This window comes from Amblyomma maculatum, chromosome 1 (genome assembly GCF_055883805.1).
Source record: "Amblyomma maculatum isolate TAMU_Amacu chromosome 1, ASM5588380v1, whole genome shotgun sequence".
Taxonomy (NCBI): domain Eukaryota; kingdom Metazoa; phylum Arthropoda; class Arachnida; order Ixodida; family Ixodidae; genus Amblyomma; species Amblyomma maculatum.
Genome location: NC_139344.1, coordinates 13,405,831 through 13,415,178, shown reverse-complemented (window position 1 = coordinate 13,415,178; position 9,348 = coordinate 13,405,831). Strand labels below are relative to the sequence as shown.

At 45.3% G+C, this 9,348-nt stretch overlaps 1 pseudogene across 1 annotated transcript; it reads left to right on the top strand.

Annotated features, from left to right (window-relative positions):
• Nucleotides 1–937: 937 nt before the first annotated feature.
• LOC146201789 (uncharacterized) lies at nt 938–3,445 on the top strand (annotated as a pseudogene). The gene is made up of 2 exons (XR_014706203.1): nt 938–1,290; nt 2,590–3,445. The product of XR_014706203.1 is annotated as an uncharacterized LOC146201789 (transcript).
• The last annotated feature ends 5,903 nt before the right edge of the window (nt 3,446–9,348 follow it).

The following is a 9,348-nucleotide window of genomic DNA, read 5'->3' as shown; positions in this document are numbered from 1 at the left end:
ATTTTTTAGATCCCAGCCCCAAATATTCAAGACCCTGTAGTTATATTCTAGGCATAATACTTGATTGATGGGACATTCTTTCTGGAGGTTGGTTCGTGCGCACCGCGCGACCCCCGTCGCCAAAGTCATGTTTTGTTTGTTTTATGTGGATGGATGGATGTGTTTGTTAGGAGGCTCCCTAGTGTTTGTTAGAGTTACTGTATACAGTAACTCTAGTGTTTGTGCACGCGCAGCGCCATCTTTGTGATGACATTATACTTTGGCAAAAAAAATGTGCTTGCTGGGCTTGTCGTGAACTTTTTGCTTGTTATTCCCCTATGAACTCAGGACGGGTTGTCGTAGTGGATGCGGCTTGCTTTTCTGTTAATCTTGAGCATGAATAAGCGATTGCCTGCGCCTTAAGCTGGAGTGGGCGCAGGATGAGCCAACTGGAAGCGCCATGTTCGCGCTAATAGAGTGATCATGACATGGGCGACATGGGCACAGGAGTGGCTGTAGGCATTCGGAAGGGTCGTATGGTCTCGGTCATCTCTTTTTCAGCTTTGTTTGTGAAACGTTTTATTTCTTTTAATGGAAGCGCTAGTTTCGCTGCTTTCATTCATCCCTTTGGACTACACTTGCGACTCGCGAAGGACGCGCGACCGGCAGTCGCATGCGACCAAAGAGCAACCGATGTTCACACTTGCGAATGCGACTTACGGGTTGCTTTCCTCATCGTGTCTACCTTGACTGTTCACCACATAGAGCAAAAGCTGAAGGCCCGTTCACACTTGCGACTAGCAGCGATCGCGCGACCGCTTTGGTCGAGAAGCGACAGTCGCAAATGGTCGCATCGGTCGAAAAGCGACTGCCGCGGGCCGATCATTTTGACGTCACGCTCTCAAACTTGAGAGCGTGACGTCAAAATGACGAGGCTCAGACAACGCCTCCTATAACTTCCAGGCCTGCGCCCAAAAATATGACGTCACATCCTGCCGGCGGTCACTTCGCCATGCCCCTCTCCGCTGCCGCGCCGTGCAGTCGGTGCCTGGAGTGCTTCGCCGCCGGTCGCAATGTGAACGCCGCTGTTGCGCTCGACCAAATCGCTCGCCATCGGCGTTTGTGCGCGTTTTCCATGTGCGTTTATCGACGGCTGCAATGCCTAACAAGTGTTGCGTGCCGGGTTGTTCCGGCAACTATAATGTTGAGAAGAAAGTTCAATTGTTTTCTTTTCCGAAGGAGAAAGACACCTTCGAGAAGTGGTTGCGCGCTATTCCGAGGAAGAATTTCTTGCCAACTTCATATACCAAGGTAAGAATGCTTTCAATGATTCTTTAGTTTTCATTTTACTCAAACTATTTCGTTTCACCAAGAATGTCATGCGTGTGAATGGTCCGATGAAGCGTTGGCATGTGTGCTGAGAGAAAGTATTAATTTTGTTAGCCGTAATGTCCGCTGTATGAAGTACGGCTACAACCTTCTCTGTTGCCGCTGCCTCGGTTGAGTCATTTGTAAAGTTTATGTAAATATATTCCCTTCGCGTTACATTATTTATTGCGTGGTCAATGTGTAAGCTCTCAGAGGTGCAGGAGTTTTTGATGCAAAATTCCTCAGTGCAGAAGGTAACCTTAAGGGGAAAAAAAATTCAGAGGGCTTAAGGCTGCTTACGTGCTATTAACGCGAAAGCATCGGTATGTCATCATGAGCATTCGACCGGAACGCTGGTTGCGCAAAAGACGCGTTTGTGCACATCGACTCCACAAAATCAGAGAGCAGTTAAAGCTGCGGACGCGAAAGCATCAGTGTGTCATCGTGAGCGTTCGACCGGAACGCTGGCTTCGCACAAGACGCGTTTCCGCACACCCATTCCACAAACTCGGAGGGCAGTTAAGGCTGCGAACGCGAAAGCATCAGTGTGTCATCGTGAGCGTTCCACCCCTACGCTGCTTGCGCTCTGAAGACGCTTCTCCGAACGCCGATTCCACAAACGCGTTTTGCGTCCAACGAACTATGTGACAGATACTGCGCCATTTCCTTTCCCATATCCACAATTATTATCAAGAAAGGTAAGGGCGCAGCACCTCTCACATCTCGACATATCGGTGAACATTTCAACCGGCATTTTTAGGAAAGGATGGGTGCAGTAACTCTCTCGCATCACAGCATCTCGGTGGATGCCTCAATCGCGCCTTTCATGCAGCGTCCGATTACTTCCGACGTGATCGTGCGAACTACAACGCCGGCGGCTTTTCGGGCGAACGAGTTGTATACACTTTCGCGTAAAACTTTAAATATGCGGCACGTTGAAAAAAGCACGCCGTTGGAAAGTTTTAGATTTTACTACCGATGTATTGCCGTTGTTTGAGCATATGTTGCCAGGTTTACTGACAATAAGGAACCAGTAAATTGCTTATTTTTTACACAAAGGTCACATTTGTGGTAGTAAACTTGCCAATTTTTTATATGAGTGAAAAAGGGAACCTAAGAATGTAATGGTAGAAATTCATAAATTGCTGGTTTAATTTATTTGCTTGGGCATTTGCCATTTACGAGAGCAATTTTCTTGCACTGATACTATGTCCCTCACACGCATATTTTGCATTCCTGTAGGTCTGTGCTGTTCACTTCGACCCTTCGTGCTTGGAACGAACAACGTCGTATACTGACTGGAAGATAGGAAAAGTGATAGAGGTGTCATTGCCTGTACCACGCCTGCGACCTGGGTCTGTGCCTAGCGTGTTACCTGGGTGCCCTTCATATCTCACGAAGAAAAAACAAAGCTCAAGAGTACCGCCAGATATCAAGAGATGCCGACAGGAGTCCTCAGGACTTGCTCGGGCTCTTCAAGAATCTGTTGCGTCATATGAAGCGGAAGAAGAAAGGCACAATTTTTCAACACGTCAGCAGATGAAAGCGTGCCTTCAAGCTGCATCAGTTTCAGATGTGTGGACTGTAATACACAACGACAGGTGCACAATGTTTCTGAACATTGTAAATGAAAGTGAACCATATTTGAATTTATCCCTAACTGTGTTTGACAGTCTTAAATTAAGTGCCTGCTATCAGGGAGCCCCTATCAAAAAGTTGAGAGATATTGTTATTCCAGACGCAGTTAATGATGTAAGATCCCTGTTGCAAATTTTAGACAGTCTCTCTACGCTGTCTTCTGAAGATCACACATGTCACCTGATGGATGCAATCACCGTTCTCCTCGAAAAGCTTGAGCGCAATATCCATGCAAAAAAGAAAGAAACTGTTACGTTTTTGAAGGAACAGCTGATAACACTTGCTAAAGGACGTGTCCAGTACAGCCCTGAACTAATGGTGCTTTCATGCATTTTGTACACCATATCAGCACATGCGTATAAATATTTAAGAAAGATGAGTGGACTCACTTTGCCTCATCCAAGCACAATACGAAATGTGTGCTCTTCTTATCAGCTGGCTCCACAAAAAGAGTCGTTAGGGGGCACCTTCCTACAGTATGTAGCACACAGATTTAAGCAGCTGCAGCCTCATGAGACTTGTGTCACGTTGATGTTGGATGAAATCCACATCAAACCCTTTCTAGACTATAAAGGTGGCAGCATTAGTGGTGCTGCCGCAAATTCTACCGAAGCAGCAACATCAGCACATGTATTCATGGTACAAAGACTTTTAAGTTCATTTAAAGAGGTGGCATATATCTTTCCAGTCAAAACGTTGACTGGTGATGATCTCCATGTAATACTGAAGAAAGTTATTTTGCGTTTAGAAGAAATAGGGTTTAAGGTTGTAGCAGTTGTCTGCGATAATAATTCATTCAACTGAAAAGCAATGATGATGTTCAGTGAACCGAACAAGCTCCGTATTCTGTACCCGCACACTGCGGATCCATCCCGACCGCTCTTTTATGTAGTTGATGCTGTGCACTTACTGAAATGCATACGAAACAACTTGATTAACAAAAAAAAATGCGGGCACAAGCTTCTACTATCCACACTTTGAGCTCTCTAACAACAGTGTACACCCAGACAGCATTAGGACTGCCTCATTCAAGGATTTGCGAGAAGTGTACAAGATAGAATCTTCACAACTTTTGAAGTGTGGGTATGGATTAACATCTAAAGCCCTTAATCCAAGCAACTTGGAACGCCAGAACGTTAAACTTGCATTGCAGGTTTTTAGCCCATATGTTGCTGAAGCCCTTGTAGTACACCGCGAGTCAACGTCTATCTATCATGCAGAACAAACTTCAGACTTTCTAAAAATAATCATACGTTGGTGGAGCATTGTAAATGTGAAAACACCAAACAAAGGCATACACCATCGCAATGTTTTTGAGGAGCCTATCTCGTGCCTAACAGATGACCCCAAATGTACATTCCTCGATGCCTTCATCACGTGGCTTGATGTATGGGAGTTCTACAAACAGGACACTGGCGTGCTCACTAAAGAAACACTGAGAGCTCTGAAATTGTCTGCACACGCTCTATTGGAGCTTTCAAAGTACTGTATTACCGAACTAGGCCACAGATATGTTCTCCTCGGTAAAGTACAAACTGACTGCCTGGAGAGTCGCTTCGGCCAGTACCGGCAGATGGCAGGATGAAATTACCACATATCAGTTAGGCAACTTTATGAGACAGAGGGCAGGATTCGTTTACAAAACACTCTGCCTGTAATGAGCTCAGAGGATCTGGGAGACATTCAAGACACAAGCCCTGCCAGTGGCACCAACAGCAATTTTTGTATCAACGTCACAGATTCCGACCTTGAAGCACTAAGTGAACATATGCCTGTAATAGCATATGTTGGCGGTTATTGCGCCCACGCTGCATTGAAAGTCCTTAAATGTGTAAGCTGCCGAGACACCTTAGTTGTTGATAGAGAGGAGGTTGATCTGGAAAACGAACCGAATTCATTAATTGCTCGCTTAGATAGGGGTGGTTTGCAATTACCATCACCATTTGTTGTAACAGTTGTCATGCACACTGAGGTTATTGTAAAGAAGCTGACTGAGTACAATTGTTCTGAATTTTTGCAGACAGGAAATCAAAGGAAAATTGTCAGGCAGCTGACATTACAGTCTCTGCCCCAGCTTCAGGAAGTAACAGAATGCGTAAATGGCCACACATATGAGCTCCTTCTTACACTTGTTTCAAACTGTGCCACGAATATATTGCTGAATAATTTATGCAAGCTGAGAAACGATATTCAGCGTGTTGGGAAAGAAGAATGTGCGAAGAAAAGAAAAACACGCATCTTTGTGGACGAACAGTCATAAAGCGGTTTTAAATTCCTGGCTGACTTTCACACCCTGGTTCATGTTCATTTTAAATTGTATTGTACTACACTGTATTGACAGTGAGCGAAATTAACTGTAAATAAACATTGCTTGGGTCACCCTGTTATCCACGTTTGGTTGTTTCATAGCAAAAGTATATCGTAGTCTGCAGCATCAATTTAGCCCTTCGAGAGCTGTGATGAACATTTTTTTCCACCTGCAGCCATCTCCTCAACCCCCGTGCCTATCTTTCCTGCCTGAAAAAGCATATGTCAATCTCTCAAAAGCTACAACAATATTAATGGTACGTGGTCAATATAATGAACCAAAATAAAGTGATAATGGTGCTTGATATGATTCAAAATCATTTAAGATTTACAGTTCACAAATAGCGTTACATTAGCAGTGCTTCACAGACGGCACTAAATCACGTACCAGTTCCACGAAACAAAAACAAGGTGACCATGAAAAAAAAAATAACCAGCATCCCCCATTCATGACCGATCGCATTAATGGGCTGCACTTGTCAACAAAATCAAACTACTCAAGAATGCGCACAGACGCATACATGATGCATTCATATGGCGCAGTAATAGGCCACATGCAAAATTACTCCACCCGCTTGCTTCGCGATGTTCGTTGCGGTAAATAGAAACCAGCTGACATTCATAAATGCATGGGACATTCTTTCGTCGTTTACGAAACTCGCACCTTCAAACATCGCGCCTGCCACAAAAACGATGGGAGCTACAAGCGCAGCGCGACGCAGCCCGCACTACGCCGGCGACGCCACGGCCACAAACGGTAGGAGTGCCATCAGCCTCCGCGTCATGACGTAGCCAACGTCACGCCACGTGACGCGCAGGCCTGGAAGTTATAGGAGGCGTTGGCTCAGACATGTGAAGTGTGACGACATCACGGCTTTAGCCAATTACAAGCAGGCTAGCTCGAGTTTCCAGTCGCGCGACTACTAGTCGCAAACCATTTCACCAATCAGCGAGGTCCTTGCGATTTGCGCCGCAACGACACTGCGACTGGACCGAAATTTTTCGTGCGCGTCGCATCATGTGAAACAGCCTCACACATTCGATACGGTTTGTTGTAACGAAGGGTCTAAAGGTACGTCCGACGTATCCATTCGATTCTCGTAAAGATACGGCGGACGTCGATATACAGGCTCATGGCTATATGCACGTCGAACGCGGCCACATTCCGCTTGCTAGGCGTGAATGAATCTTATCCTCTATGATATCAGCTAGCCGCGACTCTCGATGAGGTGCTACGAAGAGTGCATCCGTTCTAACATAAATCGCGGTCTTCACTTAGGGTTGTGTACGGCAAGCATCGCTGTCACGCACATAGCTGCAGGCGATGCTACGTACTGCACCAGCTCCACCAGCTGGCATCGATCGAGATACGCACATTCACGAGCAGCATTCGCTTCGCACTCACCTCGATCTGCCCGTAATGCGAGCGAGCTATTCCTAGCATTTACGCTGTCTTAGGTCCTGCATCGACCTCCGAAGATCTAGCGCCGGCACAACACACACACACACCTCGCCGTGCAGAACATTCGGCAGTCCAAAGTATGTATGTGAAATGGCATTATGCTCGTTCCTCACATGCAGACCGAGGAAACAGGATGTTTCTAGCTAAATTCCTCGTTTAAATTCTACCTCAGAGCCGTGGCAGAAAACATGCCGAATCTACTAGAGGCCTGCGCTACTACTGCGGCGAGCTGCACATCGACTCGTCGAGGCGAAGACCTACTGCGCCGCACCGCAAGAGTGCACAACCGGAAAGCCGGAAGCGCGAATGATCCGAATTCCCTGTGAACGGCTATTTAGGGGAAGACTAGACTAAAGTGCTTAACCTGCATATTTTTCTTGTCGTTGAATTTTGCGTACATGTAGTTTAAACCCCCGCATGCTCGAGGTTAGCATGACCCGACTGAACGGCCGCGCAGCTTTGAAACGATCGGGATCGATATGCATGCATCGCCGGACTTAGGTACGCGGTAGAAAATGTGCGCTGCACATTTCGTTGCAGAAGCTGACTCTTGGAATTTTTCAGAGTGCGCCATGCAAGTGATCGTTGCTACAACCACGCATCCATGTTCCAACGGCTGGCCTACCCCGAGGCGCATAAATGTTCAACCGTGGACGTATCAATGATCGAAGAGAGGACAGACTTTCACACTATTGGGCGCGAAATCGATAGCTACCAGTGCTCAGTGTTAGAGAAATTCTGCCTTGATCATGCGCAATTCAGTGTTTCAGGTGTGGTCAGTAGCTATAAGTTTGAACAGTTCGCCTGTCAAGTCAGCGGCGCCAGCGATGGACCGGCGGAGCGATTTTTCACGCTACACTGCTGTCTTGCTAGAAAGCCTACCCAGGCGGCGTTTGACATTCAGCTGCTTTTTGTGGGCCCCATAATTGAAAGCAACGCCTTCAGAAACGCGGTAAATGTTCAAAAATGTATTCTCTTCAACAGTTTCACTCCAGGCTGTCAAAGCAGGCTGACGTTGATAAAACAGTTGAGCCCTCCAGTCTTTAGAAATCTGTAGAATCGCTTTCAGTTAGTAAAATTATTGGAATAGGTCACTTTCCGATCGCTGGGACATAGACCCTCATGACAGCGCTTTCACGTGAATAAGGACCACACCAGACCGAAAGTTTGTCTCATATAACATAGCTAACCAAGGTATACCTTACAGCATTGTGTTGATTTTTATGGTGCATAAGCGACTAATGCTGCCATATGCACCAAGAACAAGGTTTAATGTATTTATTTTGTGTGTAATGACTCAAATTTTCTTTAGGATGTAGCTTGTTTAGGAACATTTTAGGAAACCAAAATGCAGGAAATTTGCACGTCTCTCCTAGGATCATGCTGGGATGGAAAGGGATCTGTTGCAAAATTGTACAAAATGTTTCCTCTTATTTTCTCGACTCTGGCGCACGTGTAAGATATGGTTTATTGTTAGTTCATCTCCACACTCCTTGCATATTGGTTTGTCCTCTTTCATAAGTATGAAGCTGTGTGTGAGGTGTGGGTATGTGTTTTGTGAAGATGACCTAAAATGGCCTCCATGTTGTGTTTTTGATTACTGCATGATTTCCATTCCTTAATGACAGGTTTGACAAGTACAGCCTGTAGTTTATTTCAATGTTTCAAAAATCCTGCCATTTCACTCTCACTTTTCTTTGTATAAGCTTCTTGGTATCTTCATGCAGCATATTCACCCTCTGTAATTTAGCATTGCGTCAAGGTAACCTGGTTATTTCTTTTCATAACCTTTCAAGACAACTGTCCCGATTTCATAAAGTGTAGGGTTTCTGACAACAGGAACTCCTTGGAAGTCATAGAAATAAATGAGATCCATAATCATGAGCGATCTAGGGTATGCATATACATGTCCATCGCTCAGTGGAATGGTGTCAGTACGCTGTTAGAACAGGTCTTGTGGTAACAAAAACAATTGTCTGGGGTGGTCCTTTAATGGGCATTGAAATGCTATGTAACTACAGGTACTGAGAGAACTCTTGATCATGTTATCTGATGATGCGATCCTTGCATGCATATAGGTATACATTTCAGAATCTGCAGTGCACCACTTGACCATTTGCCACCAGTTTGTGTGAAAATGTATTTTTCATGCATGTTAACCAGTATTTAACAGATGACCCCTGTGCACAAGCCAAAAGTGCCACGAGCCAAATGTCACGAGGCCACACGACATGGCAGGAGCTGTTAAGTCAAGCTTACAAAGTTATATTTGAAATATGTTCTGGGACGTTTCAGCTCCAATTAAGAAAGGTTGAGGCTTACAGAGGTCTATGCCAGGTTGTCTATCACCTAACAGGGCAGCCTACGACCGTATGCTAATGTGAGATAACAGAGACATGAATTAAGGAATTAGTAATTATGTTTGTAGCAAAGGGCATGTAAATTAACGGGAATCCACAGTGGGATCTGCAGACAAGAACCATTAACGCTGGCTACTCCTAATCTCCACCCTTACAGGTGGAGATTAGGAGTCTCCCTAATTTTTTTTCTGCTCAAAGCTTGTCATTTCCTTCGTTCTTCCAGATGAGGAAGAT